The sequence below is a fragment of the Rhinolophus sinicus genome, chromosome 17 (genome assembly GCF_057876585.1).
Source record: "Rhinolophus sinicus isolate RSI-liver-muscle chromosome 17, RSI-T2T, whole genome shotgun sequence".
Lineage (NCBI taxonomy): Eukaryota > Metazoa > Chordata > Mammalia > Chiroptera > Rhinolophidae > Rhinolophus > Rhinolophus sinicus.
Window position 1 is genome coordinate 11,460,980 of NC_142517.1, and position 25,102 is coordinate 11,486,081.

The following is a 25,102-nucleotide window of genomic DNA, read 5'->3' on the forward strand; positions in this document are numbered from 1 at the left end:
GAAAGCAGCCCAACATCTTCACATTCTGACTTCTGGAATGGAATGAAAGAGTTTCTTTCTGTATAGAGAGGTTTGTTTTATACAGAGCTGCCTTTGACGGTTAAGACTCCCCCCTAACACATTGAGAACGTAAAGTGGTGGCACCGAGCCAGAGAGGGCAGCCGTAAATTGTAATTTGAACGAGGTTTCATCAAGGCTTTGTCTTGTCATCTTATTTCTGGCAGGGAATTTGGGGCATTCTATTAAACCAAGAGCTTCTTTGGTCAATGTGATCGTAATGCTTTAAATTAAAGTCACCAAATTGAGATCCAGAAGATGAGGTTAAGGTATTCAAGCTGTTAAGAAAATGTTCTAAAGCTAGGAATACTTATTCCATATTGATGCTAAAGAATGCTTTTGTTTATACATAACTACTATAGTTTGACAACAGTTTCTTTGTCTAAACTTTGAGTAAGAGAATAGGTGGTATGATTTCTGGTTCATTTTAGACAAGATGAGAATGAGCTTTCTTGGCAATTTTAAAGTTTCTGGTCAAAGATAAGGTGATCTTAAGCAAATCTAACAAAATGGAACGTGTTCATTTTGGGTGGTAGGTATAAAGATGTTTATATATCGATCTCTAGATTTTTTTTGAATTTTTGCAAAAGACGGGAAAAAAGTGGGAGGAAAAGGGGAGGAGATAAAGGAAGGAAGCAAGCAAATTGTAGGTTGGACCCTTACCAGTGTTCTCTGAGGCAAAGAGACCTGTGTAGGAATTTGGTACTGTAGGTGTGGCTTTGGCCAAGCCAACTTCTCTGCCTCAGTTTTTGTCATTTATAAAGTGGCACTTACAAATGGGCATGATAGGTCTTTGTTAAAAGCTAATGTCTCTTAAGAGCCAAGCACTGTGCTGCAACACTTTTGGTTCCCCTTCATTAATTTTTAGATGATGCCATCATGGAGCTTTAGATGAACTGAATGCAGGTCCTTGTGGGCCAGGTCTTAATGCTGGTCTTGAGAAAATGTTGTTCTCTTATATACCGTGATCAAAGGATCCCTTTTGTTTGGTTTCTTGCTACCATAAAAAGCTGGTAGGTCAGAAAAGGTTATTTTTTTCCCCTTTAATTTAACTATATTTACTGAGGACCAACTCAGAGCCAGAGAGTATTCTGGGACCTAAAAGATACCATGGGAATATGGTGGATTGAATCTCTGCTCCCGAGGAGCTGATACGCTAGGGGAAACATAGTAAACACCAAGTGTCAGGTAGCGATAATTGGATGGAGACTCAAGTGGGATAAGAGGCTGGACATGGTGTGGGGGTGGGGTGGGTGGATCTCTATGAGATAGAATGTTCTAGAAATACTTCTGAGGTTATATCATCTGGATATCTGCATGGAGGGAGGGAGCAAGTCTTGTGGAAATCTCAGGAAAAACAGTCCAGGCAGCGGGAGCTAGGAATGTCTGAAGGACGGTAAGAGGCTTGTGTGGGAAAGGCGGGAAAAAGTAGGGGATGAGGCCACGGGCTAAATCACGTGTGGGAGCTTCTTGTTTGGATTTTGTGTGCAGTGGGGCAGCGACAGAAGTTGAGCCACAAAACTGGCTGTTCTACTCTTAAGAGAATTTGTTAGACCTGTTTTTCAGAGAAGATAGAAAAAAGTGTATCTAGTACTTTGATTACAATTCCCATCATATAATAATTAACTGCTAGCTGTAATTATAGAACTTGCTCTAATTTAGTTTAGCACGTTTGGGACCTCTATTAGCCTATATCCCAATCAATTTCACAGTCGTGAAGGAGAAAATACCTATTCCTGTTGAATTTTAAATCTAGTGGGAGAATGATCCACCATTTGTTTTCACGCTGCAAAACTGCCTTATTTTCTTTCAGCTCATAAGGGTCCACCGCTCTGATCAGGCCTCTCCTCTGGTGTGCTGATTCAGGTATGCAGTGTGTTGTTTTCCTAATTAGGACATACTTTCACAGATAACTGTTAACGAGTTCAATGCATCTCACGTCCTTTTGGTAACCTCTCAGATTCGTGTAATAAAAATTTTCAGCTGACAGCCAAGATAGATGTTTTAGTCAATATTTATTCTCACGTCTAGCACCTTTTACTACTCTGATGTCCTCTACATAAGTCCATTTATGTAGAGAAATGTAACCATATTTGTGTTTTCAGTTGGGTTAAACAGTAAGTTCTCCTGTCATAGAAACGCGGGACGGTCCTCCTTTTTGCCTCTTTGCCGTATCGGGTGACTTGCTGTGTTTGGGGAACCGCGGCCTCCGAGGGTTCCTCTCGTCCAATTTTCTCTGCTGCTCTTGGGGTGAAAACCATCCTTACTGTCACATCACTGCAGAGGCGCGCGCTCCTTGTCCCAGTGGGTGGCTCCTGTATGTTGGACCAGTTGTCACTCACTAGAAAAAGCCCCTTGAGAAGTGGGCTCATCTCCAGACAGCTCAGTCTTATTAGTTTTGAAGTAATGTCTGAGTTTGTGGGTAGGAACTAGAATAACTCCACATCCCAGAATAAGGAAGCAGAGGGAGGGAATGGTTGCTCAGTGCTGGCAGTCAAGTCATCATAGACGTGAGCCCCGTATCGACTTGTGTGTTCTGGAAATGCGCACGTGTGTGTGTGTGTGTGTGTGTGTGTTTGTGTGTAAATGAATAGACTTAATTTTTAAGAATCGTTTTAGGTTCACAGCAAAACTGAGCAATAAGTGCAGTGAATTCCCACAATACCGCTTGGCCCTCCCCCCCCACCCCCCGCCCCCATGTCCATCCTCTCCCACCATCAACACCTACTCCCCCACCCCCAGAGTGGTATGTTTATTACAGTGAACCTACATTGGCACATCGTTACCACCCAGAGTCCATAATTTACACTAGGGTTCACTCTTGGTGTTGTGAGTTTTGACAAATGTCTAATGATATGTATCCAGCATCATAGTGTCATATAGCATACTTTCATGCCTCTAAAAATCCTCTTTACTCCACGTAGTTATCTCCCCCTCCTCCCTAACCCCTGATCTTTTTACTGTCTCTGGAGTTTTGCCTTTTCCAGAATGTCATATATTTGGAATCATGCAGTATGTAGCCTTTTCAGATTGGCTTCTTTCATTACTAATATGCATTTAAGGTTCTTCCGTGTCTTTTTGTGTTTTGATAGCTTATTCATTTTAGTGCTAAGTAATATTCCATTAGATGATGCACCCTAGTTTATTTAGCCATTCACCTGCTGAAGGACTTCTTGGTTGCTTCCAAGTTTTGGCCGTTAGTAATAAAACTGCCATAAGCATTCATGTGTAGATTTTTGTGTGGATATGCTACGTATACACATGCATTCATTTGTATGTAACATATATATTTAATGATGTTTTATTTTTTTCTGATTATAAAAAACATGCTCAGTTGTATAACATTTGGAAAATAAAAACAAAAGGAAAAGAGTTGAAAAATTCAGTGAAAGTCAATTTATTAATTTAATGTAATAAAATATGGAATTGGAACTAGCCTGGAAAATGTAGGACATGTGATTATTATATATTTTAACAGTGATGGAGACAGGGAAGATTTGGGGCATTCCAAATGCTGCTTGTTTCCATTAAAATTGCTTCTTAAGTGACTTTTTATGATAATCAACATTCAAACCAACACTGTCAGCTTTACAAAACCCCTAACTTAGAAGTCTCTTGAACAACTGATTTCCAAGTTTATCCCTTAAAAATTCCAAATACACTTTAGCGATGGCCTTTGTGCTTGCTGGTGGGGGGGAACCCTGACATTCAGGCAGAATCCAGTGCTTTTCAGTTACACACATATTTTGTAACACCTGATGTGATGCTTTGGATTCTAGGAGGATTCATCCCTCCTGGGCATCTTCTGCATGGAGAGATGGGGGCTCATGGAGTAACAAGGCCTGAAAAGCAACCCTGGAAGTGGACATAATTTGACCCATGTATCCTGTTGCTTTTCAGTGCTCATTTTTAATAAGGCCAACAAAACCGGATTCAACTTAAAAATATCTTTTCATGATTTCTGTGAATGGGTATATATGTCTAGCAATTTTTTATTTTTATTTTTAAATATCTATTGTTTCTTTTTGGTGGCAGAAAGCAGGTCTAGGGAAAGGGTACAAATGAGACCCATGTAACCTATGTCTAAATATATAAAAAGTTGTAAATCAAGCTAACAAATTATAAAATAAAAGATGTTTCATTCTCCTACCTTGACAAATAGACTTTCATAATGACCTTGGAAACTGGATTCAGATTCAGTGATTAGACTCCTTGAAATATCACAAGGGAGCACAGAGGTGATGGGTGGCCAGGCCCCAGGCGATGGCCATCCTTATGCTCCTACCCCGGCACCAGCTTGAACCGGGGTCACTACCACCTACGCAAACAGACTGCATCTATAAATGCCACAAGTTGCCACCATTAGGCCTAAGGATGCATATGTCTCTCCCGCCCTTAGTAGGGCAGAGCTAAGGAACTCTTTCAGAGGGCCTTGGGTGTGGGCACTGGACCCGTGTGTGGTCTGGGCTCTGGGGGGACATCTGCTTGTCTCCCGTGAAGGGCGTAGCTGGTAGAGGGTCAGAGAGGCCTTTTGACGTGAGTGCCTAGGTCAGGGGCCCTTCTTCCCTGGGGTTAAGGGTGATTCTGGAAACAGGGATTCTGGGTCTTTTGCTACATAGGAATCTTTGAGCTTTGGTTTTTATCTTAAAGTTAGCCACCACTTTTAGCAAAACAAAAGTAGAGTGAACAGCATCACTTGTAAATATGTTGGAATTCAACAGCATGTGCTTGTAAGTTGTTTTTAATAGGTGAATATCATTGTATCCTGGCATAGGTTCATTTAGAAAGGGCTAGGCTTGATCAAATAGTAAAATATGCACTACACTTATACAAGTTGTTGTTGTTGTTTATTATCATTGTTATTGTTATTATTAATTATTATCTTTTCACTCTTCAAGAACCATAATGTTTAGCCCAAAAAAACTGACTCTCAGTCTTTGACCCCCAGGATCACGATGTTGTAATGATGGAGCTGACGTACTGATTTACCTCCTGAACCTTCCCTGATGGCGTCCTTAATGCTCACAGCACCTGCGATTGTGTAGACATTTCTGCCTTCTTGCTTTAAAGGGGATTCTCATGAGAAGAGCTCATTCCAATACATGGGAAAAGTCCAACCTCAGGTTTAAGTTGGAAGGGGCGGTCTTAAAGGGTGGGGTAGGGAAGTTCTCATATGTACAGAAGAATCACTTGTCATGTTTGGTAGCAATGATACAAAGGGTTAACTGACTGTTGATGAGCGAGGATCCCAGAGTGCTTTAGCGATGTGTGGACAATGAACGGACTTGGAGTCCTGAGGTTCTGTTCTCCTGGTGATTTGAAACTCGTAAAGTAATGCTTTGTTTTTACATCATTTACACCGTTCATCAATCCAGAGAGGTGGGTCCTGCGGATGAGTCAGGGTGACCCCCCAAATCCAGAGTGCTCATTCACATGTCCGCTTCTTCTTGCTTCGGAATTTCTGTGTGCTCTCTGAATTCTTTTTCTAAGAAGATTAAAAAAAAAAACAACTGTTCATATGAGGAAGCGCCTATAGAAAAGGCATAGGGGTCCAAGGTGTTTTTTCCCACTGCGGGGAATATTCCTGGTTAGTGAATGCAATGAAATAAATTTGTCGTGTTGGATGTAATGTGTGGTGGAGTGCGGAAAGAACAGCCTGGAACTCAGAGTGGAGGCCAGACATTTATAGTTATAAATATGTATTTTAGGAACTGATTTGTGATGAAGAATGGCAGTGCTAGAATAGACAAATTGAAGCTTGTTCTCACTAAGTAGGTTAGACAGTTCATCAAATAGTTGTTAAAAATCTTTCTCTGTGATGGTTGCAAAATAACAGATTAAATGTCAGGGTCCAAGGCAGGGACTTTGATAGTCCAGCTGACCGGCCAGTTTAGATGAATATAAAATGTGGTTGGGCTGTGTCTGTATGCCTGGTGCTTGCAGGTGGGTGAGAAACCTAGGGCCCAAGGACCAAATCCAGTCTGCTGCCTCTTTTGTGTGTCCCGTAAGCTAAGAGTGGGTTTACCTTTTGAAATGGTTGAAAAAATTTGTAAGACGAATAATACTTTGTGACATGAGAAAACTCCATGAAATTCACATTTCCGTGAATAAAGTTTTATTGGAATGCAGCCATGCTCGTTCATGGCCGATGGCTGCTTTCACACTACAGTGGCAGAGTGGAGTAGACGCGATAGAGACCATATGGCCCAGAAAGCCTAAAATATTTACTGTCTGACCCTTTGCAGAAAACATTTGCTGAACTCTGGCTCATTGGAACCAGAGCTCAGTGCTGCTGGCAGCTTGTGTCCTCCCTTCCCTCCCCTTATCTTTTTTCTAAGAAGCGAATGAATAGGTGTTTAATTATATATAATGACAGGTAACACTTAAAACATGCTTACTATTTCCAGTTTTTCAATTTATTTAACCCATAATAACTCTGTGATGTAGACACAGCTATTATTCCCATTTTACAGGTAAAGAAATTGAGGCATAGGAACCATAGGCAATCAACTGCATGGGTCGGCAGTTGAGATGGATTTCTGTTGACTTTTTGTTGACTCTGGTTTTTAAATTTAAAACCAGACTGTATCATCCTGAAGTACAAAACGAAATCTAGACGAATTCAAGGAAGTTGAAAAGATTTTTAAAAGATTTAGGTACCTTCCCTCTTGATCTTTGACACAGTTTTCATTTGATGATATATTTGTTGGGTTACTTTTGTTTCCAAAACCCCTTTGGATATTTTGTATTTCCTTGTGTATCCTGACTGTTTGATTCATTCATTCAACTCACACCTACTATGTGCCTAGCTCTGTGCTGGCTCTGGGGGTATCTCTGTGAGCAAGATACATAGCCCAGATGAATTGTAAGAATATGGGCACCTGCCAGCAAATGTCTTCACATGCTCTACTTAGATTTTAGCAATTTGTATTGCTCCTTGGGTGTTCAACTGCATATGATAATTTTGAAACAGCAAGTCCCAACAGATACAGGAGCAGCTGTCAGATCAGGAAACCTGTCCCTTGGCCCAGATTTTTCTGATGATTTGCAGCATAACCTTGGAAATGTTTCATTTTCCGTTCCAGATTTTCATTCTGGAAAGTGGATAATACCAACAAATTAAGCTGTTCTTAACAAGGTGAAGTGTCCCAAATGATGTAATGAGCTCTGCTTTTATATTTCTCATGCCTTTCTTGTTTACATGGACACAGCTTGTTGGTGTTTAGCTTGATGATGTAGCCATGCATACAACACCATACAATCCGATGTAGCTATAAAAACTGTTGTTTCTCTTGGCCTACCTGGAGCTGCCAGTGGAAAGGAAAACCTGAACTAGGTAGAGGTGCAGTGTGGACAAGGTCAAGGTCACTTTGGGGACTCTTTCTATGACAGGACATTTGGAGGTGCTTTGTAAGGTGGTGAGAAAACTGCGGATGTGTGAAGAGGTGCCCGGACAGGATTTTATTCTGTCTGTTTTTGAGTTCCTGGTGACTCTCATATAGTCCCAGGTCGGGAATGTGATTGGTGTTCACTAAACATCATTCTGCAATCTTTGTACTGCCCAGTGCAGGACTCTCAGGAAGCACTGCATGTTTAGATTGAGAGAGTGAGGATTAAAACTTATTGTTAAATGTTGTAAGTTTGTAAAAATGGCGGTTATGTTTTCCACTTTTTAAAGATGTTTATGATCCTGAGAAATATGGTTTAAACATACAGTTCACTATAATAATGCACCAAGGTAAAAAAGATTAATGTCTCATATTGAAGACATGGAAGCATAATTCTTAAACCAAAATTGTTGCATGGGTAGCTACTTTATATTATTTTGAATCATATACTTTTCTTAACTTTTAATTTGCTTGCTGTGTTTTTTGTAGCAAAGACTTTGACTTTTTATTTTATTTTACTTTCCCCCAACTTTATTTAGGTGTAACTGCCCAATAAGAATCGTATAAATGTAAGGTATATAATGTGATGTTTTGATATACGCATGAGTATACATTGTGAAATGATTACCACATCAAGTTTCCCATGGTTAGTAGTATTTTTCTTTTTTTTTTTGGTGGTGAGACTATTAAAGATCTGCTCTCATAGCAAATTTCACATATACAGTACAGTATTGTTAACTATTGTCACCATGCTGTATATTAAATCTCTAAATCTTATTGAAACTGCATAATTGCAACTTTGTACTCTTTGACCAATATTGCCCCATTTTCCCAATCCCCAGTCCCTGACAACCATCATTCTACTGTCTGCTTTTATGGGTTCAACTTTTTTAGATTCTACAATGTGAGATCATCCAGTATTTGTCTTTCTGTGTCTGGCTTATTTCTTTATCATATGTTGTCCTCCAGGTTTATCCGTGTTATTGCAAATGGCAGGATTTTGTTCTTTTTCAAGGATGAATATTATTCTATTTATATGTATGTGTGTTTATATGTATAAATTATTCCATTTGTATGTGTATATATATATGTGTGTGTGTGTATGTACCATGTTTCCCCGAAAATAAGACCTAGTCGGACAATCAGCTCAAAAGCATCTTTTGGAGCAAAAATTAATATAAGACCCGGTCTTATATTATAGTAAACTAAGACCGGGTCTTATATTAATTTTTGCTCCAAAAGATGCATTAGGACTGATTGTCTGGCTAGGTCTTATTTTCAGGGAAACACGGTATATATCCATATATTTATATGTGTATCTATCTATCTATCTATCTATCTATCTATCTATCTATCTATCTATCTATCTATCTATCTGTCTATCTTCATCTGTCAATGGCCGTTTAGGTTGTTCCTTATCAGCTATTTTGAATAATGCTGCAAAAAATGACATATACTCAAAAGTGGAATTGCTGGATCATATGGTAGTTCTAATTTTAATTTGTTGAGAAACCTCCACACTCTTTCATAATGGCTGTACTAATTCCCACCAAAGTGTACAAATGTTCTCTTTTCTCCATATCCTTGCCAACACGTCTTTCATCTTTTTGATGATAGCCATAATAGGTGTGAGGTGGTATCTCATTGTGGTTTTGATTTGCATTTCCCTGATGATTAGTGATGTTGAGCACGTTTTCATATACCTGTTGGCCATCTGTGTGTCTTCTTGGGAGAATATCTATTCAGGTTCTTTACCCCTTTTTAAATTAGATTTTTTTTTTTTTTTTTTGCAAAGGGGCTGTTTGAGTGTCTTATATATTTTATTTTGGATATTAATCTCTTACCAGATGTATGGTTTTCAAATATTCTATTCCATTCCATATGTTGTCTCTTCACTCTGTTGATTGTTTCCTTTGCTTTGCAGGAGCTTTTAGTTTGAAGTTGTCCCACTTGTTTATTTTTTCTTTTGTTGCCTGTTTCAGATTAAAAAAAAAAAAAAAATCCCAGCCTGGTGACAAGAAGATCTTGTCCTGTGATTTCTTCTATTAGTTTTACAGTTTCGGGTATTATGTTTAGCTCTTTAATCCATTTTGAGTTGATTTTTATATATGGTGTGAGATAAGCATCCAATTTCATTCTTCTGTTTGTGGGTATCCAGTTTTACCAAAATCATTTACAGTAGTCACCCCTTATTTGTGGTTTTGCTTTCTGCTGTTTTAGCTACATGCAGTCAGCGGTCTGGAAATATTAAATAGAAAATTTCAGAAATAAACAATTCATAAATTTTAAATTGTATGCTGTTCTGAGTATCATGATAAAATCTCCTTCCGTCCACCTGGTATATGAATCATCCCTTTGTTTAGTGTATCCATGCTATATATTCTACCTGCCTGCTAGTCACTTAGTAGCCGTCTTGATTATCAGATCGACTGTCCCAGTATCATAGTTCTTGTGCTCAAGTAACCCTTTACTTAGTGCCACATCCACATAACTTTTCTTACAGTATATTGCTGCAATTGGTCTATATTATTATTACTTAATGTTAATCTCATACTGTGTCTAATTTATAAGTTCAACTTTATCATAGGTATGTATATATAGGGAAAAACATAATATATATAGGGTACTGTCCACAGTTTCAGGAATCCACTGGGGGTCTTGGAACATATGCCCCAGTGGATCCCCATGGATAAGGTAGGACTACTGTATTGAAGAGACTGTATCTTTTCCCCACTGTATATTGTTGGCTCTTTTGTCAGAAATTGACTGCACATATGGGTTTATTTCAGGGCTCCCTATTCTGTCCTGTCCTGTCCTATCCTATCCTATCCTATCCTATCCTATCCTATCCTATCCTATCCTATCCTATTATTTTTTCCGCTTCATTCTGGTCTATATGTCTGTGTTTTATGCCCATCCCATAATGTTTTTATTACAGTAGCTTTGTCATGTATTTTGAAATCAGGAAAGGTGATGCTTCCAGTTGTGTGCTTCTTGTTCAAGATTGCTTTGATTATTCGGGGTCCTCTGTGGTTCCATATCAAGTTGAGGTTTCTTTTTTCTATTATGTGAAAAATGCTATTGGAATTTTGAAAGAGATTGCATTGTATCTATAGATCACTTTGGGTAGTATGGAACATTTTAACAATATTAATTCTATTAATCCATGAACATGGGATATCTTTTCATTTATTTTAATCTTCAGTTTCTTTTATTAGTGTTTTATAGTTGTCAGCATATAATTCTTTCACCTCCTTGGTTAAATTTATTCCTAACTATCTTATTCTTTTTGATGCTATTGCAAAAGGGATTGTTTTCTTAATTTCTTTTTTGGATAGTTTGGTGTTAGTGTATAGAGATACAACTGATTTTTGCATGTTTGTTTTATATCATATAACTTTACCTAATTTGCTTTGTAGTTCTAACAATGTTTTGGTGGAGTCTTTAGGGTTTTTTTATATATAAGATCATGTCATTTATAAACAGAGACAATTTAACTTCTTCCTTTCCAATTCGGGTACTATTTGTTTGTTTATTATTTATTTATTTATTTTCTTACCTGATAGCTCTGGCTGGGACTTACAGTAACATGTTACATAGAAGTGGTGAGAGAGTGGGCATCTTTGTCTTGGTCCTGATCTTGAGGAAACACTTTCAGGTTTTTCACCATTGAGAATGATGTTAGCTGGGAGCTTGTCGTATATCCTTCTGTACCTAAGTTGTTGAGAATTTTTATCCTGAAAGGATGTCAAATGCTTTTTCTGCATCTATTGAGATGATTGTATGTTTTTTCCCCTTCATTCTGTTAATGTGGTACATCACATTTACTGATTTGCATATATTGAACTATCCTTACATACCAGTGACAAATCTTATCTTGATCATGTTTTATGATCCTTTTAATGTGCTATTGAATTTGGTTTACTAGTATTTTGTTGAGGACTTTTACATCTGTTTCATCAGAGATGTTGACCTATAATTTTCTTTGTTTGTAGAGTCCTTATCTGGCTTTTATATTAGGGTAATTCTGGCCTCATAAAATGAGTTTGGAAGTATTTCCTCCTCTTCAGTGTTTTTGGAAAAGTTTGAGATGAGTTGGCATGAATTCTTTTAAATGTTTGGTAGAATTCACCAGTGAAACCTTCTGGAAAGACCTTGACTTTTATTATCTCATTTTGCGTATCACCAGTTGACTGGCAATTTTTTTAAAAAATTTGTTTTATACAGTATAAAAAGAAAGGTCATAGATACTTCAACCCTGTCTCATTCAGTGTGCTACATTCCTCTTAACTCGTTACCCTTTCAGAGGACAGCGCTATTGGAGTTATTCCATCTTTGGGGAAAAAAAGAGACCAAAGACTTATCAGGAGGTTGTAAGACACTGTTTCTGATGATTTGTTCTTTTATGTCTTTAATGCACTATGGAGGAGTCTGATAGCTAGTGGTCAGAAATGTTGAGATTGGCGATTTTATGTATTTGATTTACTGTTGCGACTTTGTCAACATAATATTTCTGCTGTTCATTTCCTCCTGTCCTTAGCTTTGTGTTCCCTGTGATTTTAGGTAGTGCTTTTCATGTTTCCTTGTGGTTCTTCATACAGATACACAATGCACTGATGAGTGCTGAGACTTCCAGCCTCCTGAGTCTCTGGTGTTTGCATAAGAACTAGCAAAAGGATTGCATCTGCTGGATGCTTATCATTTTGTTCCAGTCCTTCTCTCTTTTCAGTCTCTTAATTCAGGAATTTCTACCTGACTCACTTTAAATGTCTCGTTCTATACAAATCTCATAGTGTGTTATCTGTCTGGTTGGTATCATAATTGAAGAAGGCGCCTGCATTTTCTCTCAAAAACTTGGTATATATTGCACATAAGCACTTGTTGGCTTTGTTGTTAGTTTTATGTATACATGTATCTATATATTTATAAAGTTATTAATGGAGTGCTGTTATGTGCCACACACTTGCTTATCAGTTTATATGAGTTATTTCATTTATTTTCACAACCACCCACTGGGAGAGGCACTGTTATTTACCTCATTTTATGTATGTAGGGAAACTGAGCCTTGCAGAAGTTCATTAAGTCATCCGGGTCATTCAACTTGTGAGTGGTGGGGTTGGGATACAAACTTAGTTCTGATTGCAAAGCCCCTTTTCCTAACCAATCTGGTATAATGCAAGTTATATATTGAATTAAATGTATAACTACTTTATGAAAGGTGTAGATATGTTAAATTTAAGATTTTTGACTAACATTTTAATGAACTAGAAAAACTAGGCTACCAAGAACATTCCTTTTCTTTATATCATGATTAGTAATGGGATTGATTATTTTCTAATGAACTTTTTCTTTTAAATAACTTTAGTGAGCTATCATTCACATACCACACAATTCATCCATTTAAACTGTACACTTCAATAGTGTTTAGTATATTCAGTGTTTTACAACCATCCCCACAATCATTTTAGAACAAAAGAAACTCTGTACCCATTACTGGTCATTCCTCATTTTCCCCCAACTTATCCCCATCCCCAGGCAACCATTAACTTAATTTGTCCCCAGATTTGCCTGTTCTGGACAATTTATATAAATGGAATCATACACCATATGGTCTTTTTGTGACCGGCTTCTTTCACTTAGCATAATGTTTTCAGGTTTCATCCATGTTGTGGTTTGTATCGGCACTTCATTTCCTTTTATTGCCGAATAATATTACGTTGTATGGGTATATTATATTTTATCTATCCATTCGTCAGTTCATAGACATTTCTACTCTTTGGCTATTACAAACAATGCTCTTATGACACATTCACATACAAGCTTTTGTGTAGACATATGTTATCATTTACTCAGGGATGAAATTGCTGGGTCTTATGGTAACTCTAGCTTTACTGTTTTTAGAAACATCCAGACTGTTTTTCAAAGTGGCTGCACCATTGTACATTCCACCAGTGGCATATGAGTGTTCTGAGGTCTTTACATCCTTGCCAATACTTGCTATTACCTGTCTGTTAATTATAGTCATCCTCGTGGCTGTATCTTATTGTGGTTTTGATTTTTGTTTCCCTAATGGCTAATGGTGTGAGCATGCATCTTTTTTTATGTACCTGACTTTTAAATATAGATTTTGTCTTTGTATTCTTACCAGAATGAGTCACACCTGTGCTGGTGTGGACATTTTTCTCGTCTTTATTAGCTATTCAGAGTTGAGTCTAGAGTTGCATATAACTCGCCCAAAGTCCAACCATGGGTGATTCTTTGGCTAAGGGTTCACATAGCATAGTGTTTTGGCAAATGAAAGTATTCATTACTTTATTAATGTCAGTATCTTCGTCAGATTGTATGGCTGAAAGCGTGTGTGGCAGAAGGATGGTCTTTAGAAACTAGGGGAAGTCAACTAAAGACGAGAGTAAAACAGTTAAGTCTTAAGGGTTAAAAAGTAAAATGTCCATGAGATACTTGTAGGCTGGATTGGAAGCTGGTTGGAACATACTAAACAAGTATTAATTAATGAATCAGTTTGGTAACTGGACGAATGTCTGTAGTTTACTGCAAACTGCTCAATACCTTAGGAATCACTGGCATGGTAATTTACATGGAGCACTAACTGTTTATATGAGTTTTGCTGTTATCTAGGACTCATGTTTGTAAGTTGCAGAAACCAACTCAAGATCACATAAAAATCTTTTGTGTGGTTTTATAAGGAAGTGGCTGATAACTTTTTGTAAAGCTGCAGAATGCCTCCTAGGCACCACTGACGGTTCTGTATCAGTCTAGGGACTGTGCTGGTTGAGGAGGCTGTTAGGATTTTGGGCTCCCTGGGCTGCTTGGGAACTCTTGTCTCTGCTAATTTATGCTGTTCTTCTCTCTCCTGCAGCCTTTAATTATCATTTTTTCTTGTTTCTGAATTGGCCCTTCTGATAGTTTATGAACTTGAGAGACCTGTAGGGAGTTCACTAAAAACTCTGAATAACCTCGGCAGCACAGGATGGCAGGCAGAAACTGTTATATATTAATAACATTTAAAAAGCAGGACATAATATCCTGCACAGTTTGTGAAAAACAACAAGAAAGGAAGAGATTGCTGTATACTTGGGGACCAGGAAAGGTAGGACTTGAAGCGGCACGAGTCAGAAAGCACGATTTGGTTACTAGACATGAATGGACCCATTCGTGGGCGAAGGGGAGCATTGTGTCCTGGGTCCTCTCACTGGTGGTTCATCAGGTCGGGCCAGCACTTGAGGGCAGTCTCTAGCTCCCTGCCCAGCGTTGTAAGGAAGACTTTGAGACAGTGGCATAGTCAGAGCAGCAAACCAAAATGGTAATAGGAAGCCCTGCCATGGGTAGCAGTTTAACTGGGCGGTGGAAACAATAAAGGGAAGACAGGACCACTTCCTTCTGCTAGTGGAAGGGTTCGCTTACAGAAAAGATAGAGATTTAGTCTGCATTTTTCCAGACCAAATGGGAGTTATAGAGATGCATCTTTTAAATTCATATAAGAAAAACATTTCTAACCTTTAGAAACAGAGGAAGGAGTTGCCTCAATTTTGTACTTCCTAAGTTGGAGCCGTGTTACTTACCATTCACCTGGGATATTACATATGCAGAAGGTGTTCTAAATTTCCTCTGTACTTTCGATACCATTTGATCATACTCTTAGTCAGCATTGAGGCATGATCATTGGGCCACATTGACATGTAACATGTAAATGGTATTCATGTGAGAGACGGGTGTGCACACATTTGGATGTAATGATTTTTATATGAACAACTCTCAGGGTCACAAATATGGAACATTCTCTCTTTGTGTGATCAGAGGCCTACTTGACATTTCTGCCAGTGTCTCCATCACCCAGAAATCCTTCTAGGTCCTGTGTTCTCCCTCTGCATGTGTGTTTGGGGGAACATGGACTAATTGTGATGGTAGTCTAAGCAAAATGCAATTAGGCCAAGCACGCATCTGCTCCAATGTTTGCCTTCATTATTATTATCAGGAGTTTGCTTTAAACAGTGTATGTGAGAAAATGAAATGGAGTGGGTGCTGCTGGAGGCTTGATTACCCTGCGTACAGTGGACTACTGGAAAGGAAGCCCAATATCCCGAGAGAATGTGGTGGTTTGGGGAGAATCATTTTCTTGGTGATTGCTGTTATGACCAGAGACTTAGATGCATATCAGGTCTGCTGTGTGAGCGTGCATATGTGTGTCTGCCGACGTGGGTGAGTGTGCACGTCTGTCCATGTGTGCCGTGTGATTTAGCTCTATGGGGGAACATCGACTAAGGAAATAGAGAACAAGAGAGAGGAAAAAAACGAAGGGAAGGTTGTAACATTACATTTTATGAGACAGATGATTAAAATTCAATTATAAAACTGAAAGATTTGAAAGATACAGATACTAATATTGATACAAAAGGGCTTTCCTTTCTTTTTACTCTTAGGAAACAGATTTAATTTAGAAGAGAAGTTGAGTTTTTCCTTTTTTTTTAAATGTATGGATTATTTTGGTGCCAGAGGGTATATGTAACTTGAGATATTTCACATCTGGGTTTCTTGATATAAGGTGATAAATGCATGTTGTACAAACTTAAATGTTCATATATGGAACAAAAATAGTTATTTATTTTTCCTTTTATATGTATGAGAAATTGTGGTGGAAGGTTTGAAAATACAGAAAAATCTAAAGAAGGGCAGATAATTGCATATTTATCCATTAATAAAAGTCATGCTCATACTGTGGTATTTTTTTCATTCTTAATCATTTGGACACATAAGTGTGTAGTAGTAATATGTGGAGATAGGTACCTATACATACACAACACATGTAATTTCTGCACATAAATACATCAATAACCTGGATATAGATGATTATGCTATTTTAGTGTGATTTTTAGTATGCTGTTGGTAATTTGAAGTCACTTTTTCTATTAAACATTGACTTTCTGATTGATTATATGAAATGGTTAAATTCAACCCCAAAATGGATGCTTCTTGGAATATTATTTAGTAGTAAAGAATATAAAGAATAAAGAGCCAAATTAAGAGTTGAAAAGTGGGCACATTACTTGTGAGGAAACAGAGAGAATTCTGGTTCTAGGTTGAAAACTAAAGTATTTGGCACACTGGTTATAAAGTATAGACCATGGTTTTCTAAACATGAGAAATTTTGTCATTTCCCTGGCATTTCTTGGTAAATTTCTTCATGCTCCCCCTAATCATTTAAACATATGCCAAGCTTCATTTTTAATGGTTGAAAATAGAGTTTTAATCTTTGTGGGAGGGGCATAAATATCTTTAAAGGTCAAAAGAATAACGAATATTTTTCTTTTATAAACATTTTCCAAAATTATCAGTTGGCTGGTTGTAGCTTTGGTCTTAGACGTTGAATAAATAAATTCTAGGATTTAACTCTTGACCCATGTTAACTTTGAGAAAAAATTTCTCCGTACTGAGAACTTAATGTTTTCTTTCCTGCCCAATGGTGCTTTGACAGGACGGGCTTCTTAAAGAGTCAGAGCGATGGCTGGGACATGCAGAACCTGTATCAGAATGTCCTAGAGTCGCAAGATACACAGCCCCCTGTTCTTGTCCTTCTCTGCCTTCCACCCTGAATTCAGGTCAGTTTAGGGGGGTATATCAGATTCTTTGGTTTTTGAGGTGCAGAATGGAGTGCGTGTGTGTCAAGTTACAAAAGTTCCCCAGATGGTCTCTGTCTCGTAACAGAGGAGAACTCCAGTGACCATTTGGATGTATATGAAGAGAATATTCTGTGTACACAGGTGTGCAAAATGGCACAAAGAAAGGGAGCTAAGGAGAGTTTGAGAAGAAATTGTCACAGCATTAGGAGAGAAAACTTAGACACTGTAGTGGACATTTTTTGATGGTCTATTCAGTGTTCATTTCCCATCTTCTTACCAGCCCTCAGTACATGATCTGTGGGAGCCAACCCTGCCCATTGCATCCTAGTCGTGCAATTTGGGAGGAACTGATTCTATACCCAGCGCTGGTGTTCTTCACGGTACCGTGCACTGATCAAATTGGGCCTGAAGATCACACATAATTTTCTGTAGTTGCTACAGAATTCAAAGGAAGAGGCTTTCCCAAAAGAAGGGCATGGCTGTTGGTTTCAGGTGAAGGTGAAGACCTTTCAGAGTGACCTTTGTGGGGAGGGGGGGTGTCTGGTGACTTTGACTGGGATTAAGCATGACTGAGAAGAGAAGAAGAATCCAGAAGGAGTTGTTACTTCTAAGACCGTGACTTTTAGAGGGCAAAGGGTGGGCAATAACTACATTGGCTTGTAGGGAGAAAGGAGGGATTTTTATTTTAACATATGGGGGAGAAGTAAGCATGTTTATGTAGATGAATGTCTAAACCTGGTCATTTTTTTGAATTATCCTAAGTTCCTTCTTCCCATTAAACTTCCCCTCAAACTTAGCATCTCTCCAGATGAGCTTACTATTCTCATCTCTACTTCTTCCTTTCAAAAAAAGAAAAAAATCTGGACACCATCTTGCTTCTCTTCCTATGTTTCCTGCTCCCCATTGTATCCTCAGTGTTTTGCACAGTACCTGTCCCATGCTAGATGGTCAATACATATTTATGATATGAATAAAATAAAGGTTGGTTTATATTTTTGTGTCATCTTGGTTGGTGGCCTCTCTACCACCTAGTTTCTCAGGACCATCCCTGCCCCTTCTCTTCCCTTCATCTCTTCTCTCCATCTCTGTGGCCACTTTTTAGACTTTTGTCCAATTTAGACTTCTGTGCTCTCTTGCCAGACTGATTTCCATGGTTGTTCTTCCACAGCATTCAGTGGCTCTCAAGATCTTATAGTAAAATAAGACTGGGTCTTATATTAATTTTTGCTTCAAAAAACGCATGAGAGCTGATTGTCCAGCTAGGTCTTATTTTCGGGGAAACATGGTAGATGCTCTCTTAAGTCCCCCAAACCTCCAAATTTCATACCTGAAATTCAGTTCAAATGTTTTCAATTTATAGCAGTGGTGAGTAAAGGCTGAGTCATGACCCATGCATTTGTCGGACTAATATAACCATTGGCGATTGGTCCTAAAGGAATTCCTCAAGTGCAGATGCAGAGAAAGCTAAGAACCCCAGCCAGCGATTGCTGTGATGCCTTTAGACCTTCAATGGATAAACCAGAGTATATTTTCGTATATTTGTAATGGGAGAAAAGAGTTGTTGACTGTAGGCACATTGGAAGTTATGAGAAAGTGAATGAGGTATGCCAGGTTATGACGTGTCACTAGAGGATAACAAGAACTCCTAATTGGAGAGCTGGGAGCATTACTTGAGCGCAGTATTACAGGCATATCTCATATGTTGCCCTGGGTTGTTTTAATTCTTTTTGTTTTGACTTGTCTGCAATTGAATTAATTAAATTTCAAGAGTACTGTGTTTCCCCAAAAATAAGACCTAGCCGGACAATCAGTTCTAATGCGTCTTTTGGAACAAAAATTAATATAAGACCCGGTCTTATTTTACTATAAGACCGGATCTTATATAATATCATACAATATAATATAAGACCGGGTCTTATATTATATAATGTAATGTAAGACCCAGTCTTATATAATACAATATCATATAAGACCAGGTCTTATATTAATTTTTGCTCCAAAAGACGCATTAGAGCTAATTGTCCGGCTAGATCTTATTTTCAGGGACACATGGTAGTCTGTTGTTAACTGGGTAAACTCACTTTGGGAAGAACCTGAGGTAACAGAAGGCAGGACCTGAAAACATGGTGATCACTTTATGACCCTGAGAACTTCCTTTGATACAACTTGGCAAAGCTGGGTTTAGGGAGTGAATGAATCTGAGAGCTATAATGGAGAACCTGGGATCTGAAAGAGTCTCCCCAAAATACGGAGAGTTAGAGGACTTAAGTTATTTGTCTTGTTGCCTGATGAGAAGGCAACTAACTGTACCAGTGAGGAACGTCAGTCAGGTGCTAGGGGGTCCTGTTACCAATCTTTCCACATAGAGGGGTTGGTTAACCAGGAACGCCAGAACCCAAGTGGTTCAACCTTTGGTTCTCTGCGAGGTTCAAAGCCTTTCTTTTTCTAGGGAAATGTTGTACTCGTTCCATTGTCATGCTGGGAAATATTTTGAGGGGACTGAAAACATGCAGGAACAAATTGTTGTCCAGTACTGGAGTGTGTGTGGGGGCTGTTAATACTTCCTCTTGTATTACATTTTCCTTTCCATTCTTTCCTCTCATGACCCTTGGAAGATGGTGGGATGAATTACTCAACCTCTGTTGGCCTGACCCTCAGCAGCAAAATGAGGGGGAAGGTAAAGAACTAAACAAACTCTCAGCCGCCTTCCTGTCTTTGCATTCTGGGAGTCTGTGGAGCAAGACAGGAGCCTGTCTTTTTGCCTGAATGATAAGGATACTCGGCAGAGCTGGCCAGAGGTCCCAAGCCAACTCCAGACTTTTCTTTTGCAGCATCTTGACTATCCATATGTTTCCAATCATTGTTTTTGTGTAATATAAACTAAAACTCTCCAAGTACTTGTATTGAAGTTGTTGTCAGGAAATTTTGGTTACTGGTCAGAAAACAAAGCTCTAGTGGTTTGGGCTGATAGTGAAACATGTTAATTCTGGCAATTCTGACCCTCTTGTTGGCAAAGTGTGACTGCTCTGAAGAGCCCTGTCCCCTGGGAGACAAACTCAAATGATCACACATCAGGCTGCATCAGTCAGTGAATTCCAGGGTGACAAAGGGTGGTGGCAGGCCATACACCAGGGCTTGTTGCTTTAGTCCGGAATTGCCAGATTTTTGTATTTTTCCAGAAAAGTTGGAAATCCTGGTTTTACATAAAGTCTTCTTGTTTTTAAATGTTGGATCAAAAAGGAAAAAAACATTTAAAAAAAACAGTCCCACAATCCAAACAAAATATGTCTGCTGGCCACACACATCCTCAGGCCACCCGGAGGCATTTTCTGCATGTACAGACCACAATATTTCTTGTACATACTCGTTTTTAAGAACCTTTTCATTATGGACAATTTCAAACATTTACAAGAAGAAAGAATAGTATAATGAACCCCCATACAAACTGTTATGTACCCATTACCCAGTTTGAAGGATTATCAATCCATGACCAGTCTTCTTTCATCAATAGTTAACACACACACACACACACACACACACACACACACACACACATGCACACACACACAGTTTTGATGCAAATCCCAGACATTGTATCATCTCATCTGTAAATATATCAGTAGGTCTTGCAAAAAGATAAGAACATGAAAATCCATATTGACTATAATGCCTCAATATTATCAAATATTCAGACAGTTTTCAAATTTACCCTCATCTTTCATAATTTCTTTAACAGCTCATCTTTTTGAACCATGACCCAAATAACACCCACATGCTGGCACCTGATGGATATGTGTCATATGATCAATAGGTTCCCTGCTGCCCTCTTTTCTTTTTCTCCTTTTACTTTACTTGTTGAAGAGGCTTAAGTCTTTGACCTGTCAGGTTTCCCATATTCTGAATTACGGTGATTGAATCCCTATGGATTTGTGCAAAATTTACATACTAATTTAATGTCTTTAGGTTTATGAAATAGAAGAGTCTAGATACTTGTATGTTAGCAGTTTTGCCTTATTTTCCTCTTGCTCCTGCAGGGTGTACAAGGCTGTGTTTTACAGGGTTTTTTTCCTGGTATCATGGTCCTACTAAATGTGTGCCTAATGTCCTTTTGCTTTTACAAATAACAAAAGTGTAGTGGGGATGATCAGATCGAAGATTTTGTCAGCCTGTGTCTGGCTTTGGGACCTGTTCAGGGATCTAGTTGAAGCCTGCGTGCTTTCCTGAAATGCTCTGTGTTGCCTTGTGATGTGAACACTTGGTTGCTGTTTTTAGCTTTTCAAACTCCTGGCAGCAACTGAGAAGCCTCCAGAATCATTTTGGATTGGGATATTTTGGATTTGAAATCAAGGCACACCGTGGCACTCTAATTAAAAATGGCATGTGTGTGGCTCAGTTCAAATGGATAATTTGTTGAGCTACAAATGGTAACAAATTGCAGGAAAGGTCCACCTTGATTTTTAGGAAAGGTTATTAGGAAAACTTAAAATAAATTATTTTGAAATATTAAAGGTTTTTAAGGAATGAAGCCCAACAAGCAAAGTAAGGACTTATTAATATGGTCTTAAATGTTTTCTCTTAACACCTTTCACGAAGTTAAAATAACGATGAATTTCTTAGTCAACTTACCATCAGGTTGGTTCAGGTCCCTTTGACGTAATGTGAATGCACGTAAGCGTGAATTCAGAGAAAGTGTTTCAAAATTAATTCTTTTAATGTGAATCTTTGCATGAAGTGTCTACTAATAGTGAGGTGAGCCTCCTGTGGAAATTTATGCGTGAGCGATTTTTGGGTTTCAGCACATCGAGTCATTGGAACTTAATGAGCATCCGATGTTGTCCCTTAGGACTTCCTTTGTGGTCCATGAAGCAGTTTAGGGAACACTGATGACTAGTGAAGTTATATGGATATTATGATTCCAAGTAAGATGTCATGTGGAGTAAAATATGGTAGTGGCCCATGAGGCTGAAGAAAATACCAACACACAAGGACAAACGTGTAAATAATGTGAACAATGAGCTGATCTGCGGCTGCAGTGTGATAAAGGATGGAGTTACTAAAACTGTGAAGAAATGCAATGTTGTCGCCTCTGTTGAGAAGCAAGTGATGTCTCGCGGTTGTCTGTTCCCGAGACTCATGAAGAAGACACAAGGCATTGTGCCTTTAGAGAGAAGAAACCTTCTTGCCAAATCCATTGAGCGGGTAAGCTTGGGTTGAATACCAAGGTATTCAGGTTTAGTTGCTATGGAGATTTCTTCCCAAAGAAAAAAGAATACAAATACCATTTAAACTGGATAGCTAGTGAACTGAAAAATATCTTAGGTTATTTTGATCGCTCTGCCTGGTACTTCCAGTTCCATTATGTTGAATAGGAAACTAAGTCTTGTTGCAACTTAATTTCACATCGAGCAGTTGCTGACAGGCCTACAAGGAGGAGAGTGATGTCAGCACCCATAAGTTCTGTGCCCCGTTTGCTGTTCATAGTACTTAGAACCCCCAAATACTGTCAAGTCCCTTTATAAGGGCCGGGGTGGAAGGGGTCAGGGTGAATACTAAACCAGCCTGGGTTATACAGTTGGTGTTCCCTCTCTCTCCTTCCCTCGCTTCTTTTCTCCCTCCTTTGCTTCTTTCCTTGCTTCTTTCTTGCTCACCTGCCTTTCTGCCATGGAGACCTAACTGTAGTTAGGTCTCTGGAACCATACTTCAGGATGTATCCAAATCTGAAGTCACAGATTTGATTTCTGGCACATTTCTATTCAAGATTTCCGATGAAGTATTTAAAATAGTCTCTAAGCATCATCTTTTTTAATAGCCTCTGTCTCCCTGGGAAACCTACAGATATTGTCAAGGAAGGCTATATACAGGATTTAACCACACAATGCTCATCATGAACTTGACGTTGAGCTTTCTCCTGATGGATGGATGAGAGAGGAAGGGAAGGTGCTGCTCTACAGTGCTCATTGCATTTGAACCCCAAACTTGGGTCGAGGGTGACATGCCTTTCATCCTCTGCTAACGGAGGGGTATGTTTCCTTTCATTCAGGACATGCATAAGTTAAGTAATGTCTACAAGGCTGTAGCAAGAACAAGGTGACTGGCATTCTGTCTGTCTTTCTTAGTGTGACCAACTAAGAATTGCTTTTGACAAAGGGCAAAATCCAGCTTCAAGATAATGCGTGCAGCTTGCTTTCTATGACCTTTTTCAAGCATCCCAAGGGGATAATCAGACAGCTGTGATATCAGACAGTTGGAGGCTGGTAGCTGGGTGGCTATTCCTGGATTGCCCCTCAAATTACACTTTGACAATGGAATGCTGTAGTGTTGGGGAATAGGATTCAACTCAGGGACTATGTATCAAGTACCTGTTATGTTCCAGGTACTATGACGAGGGCTGGGGATAAAGGGATATGCGAGATACAAACCCTGCACAGAAGGTGCTTGAGACCCAGGGGAGAGACAGACGTGTGATCACCTACAGGGACAATGGTGCGATATAGGCAGAAGGAGAAGTATATACAGAGCAGAGAAATGCCCGTTGTGTTGGGATCTGCTGGAGAGATTTTTCTCCCCTGGTTACCGTCCTGAGTGTTTGGAGACTGGATTTGGGATCCTTGAACTACGGTCTGAGGGCCAAATTTTGCTCACTTCTTGTTTTTGTAAAGGCCTTATATTTTTCATTGCTTAATGGTTGGAAAAATCAATAGAAGAATAGTAAATCAATCATAACATGACAATTCAAATGAAATGCAAGTTTCAGTGTCCAAGAATAAAGCTTTATTGGAACAAAGCCACCTTGTTTGTCTACATATTGTGTACTGTTGCTTTTACATTGTAACGACTCAAGTTGAGTGGTCATGACAGAGACTGTATTGCCCACTGTTAGTCTGCTGGGCTGCTACTGGCTGGGTGGCTTAAACAATGTAAATTTATTTTTGTCATAATTCTGGAGGGTAGAAGACTGAGAGCAAGATGTCAGCAAGGTTTATTCCTTCTGAGGCCTCTCTCCTTGACTTGTAAATGACATGGTCTTCCCTCTGTCTGTATCCTAATCTCTTCTTTTATGAGGATACCAGTCATATGGACTAGCGCTCTCCCATATGAGTTCATTTTTATTTAATTATCTCTTTACAGACCCTATCTGAATAGTCACATTCTGAGGTACTAGGGCATAGCACTTCAACATACAAATTTTGGGGAACACAGTTCAGCCATAATACCCACAAAGCCTGAAATATTTACTGTCTGATCTTTCACAGAAAATGTTTGCCCCCACTGGACAGCACCATTACTCAACAATTCTGATGTGGTCTGCCTGTCCTTCGTCCTTTCCCCTCCATCAACACACAACCACTTAGTTGTAACTGTTACATTCTCTTATTCCTTCCACGCATCCATCCATCCATCCATCCATCCATCCATCCATCCATCCATCCATCCATCCATCCATCGTTTTTGGCCATCATGGCAGTGGCTGCTGGAGGATTTGTTTATAGAGAATATAGAACCCTTACCAATAATTTCTGTAAGTTGGGCTGCACTTTACCCTCCATCCATGGCTAATGTTCCAGTATATTCTCAGTTCCACCAGCCTACTCTCAAACATAGCTGCCTCAACCCCCAACACTCCCTCCCTCCAGTTGCTGGTTACAAGGCCCACAGGGAGGTTATCCATTGGCTCCCCTGCAGAGGCTGAGTACAGAGTGGGTATTCAGCAGAGGCCTTTGAAGGGCTTCTCATTCTATCACAGTTTTAGATTGAGAAATGGAGCCCCATTTATTAAGCCTAAGAGAGCTTTCTACAGGCAATTTTATTTTTAAATGGCCCTTTGCTTAACAGATTTACTCCGCCTGGGATACTTTTTATTTTTTGTGGCCCATAGAATGTAAAACAATACAGGGCTGGAGTCTCTAATATATCTCTAGGAACTGGAGAAGCTCACCATGGAATTATTGGCTGGTGCAGCTGTGAATGCATTTTACTTTCCCATAAAATGCTGAAATGCTGTCCTTCTATTGTCAAGATAGT

At 39.0% G+C, this 25,102-nt stretch overlaps 1 protein-coding gene across 3 annotated transcripts in view; it reads left to right on the forward strand.

Moving 5' to 3' along the window:
* The window catches only part of TIAM1 (TIAM Rac1 associated GEF 1), a 362,433-nt gene that overhangs the window by 130,172 nt on the left and 207,159 nt on the right, over positions 1 to 25,102 (forward strand). Inside the window, exon 3 of one of the 3 annotated variants that reach the window (XM_074326168.2) lies at positions 1,871 to 1,923. The exons of 1 other annotated variant lie outside the window; for it this stretch is intronic. The gene's annotated coding sequence lies outside the window, so the exon portion shown is untranslated. Of the gene's footprint in view, positions 1 to 1,870; positions 1,924 to 16,935; positions 17,060 to 25,102 lie in introns of all 3 variants that reach the window. One more of the 3 variants, XM_074326172.2, reaches the window with a different exon arrangement.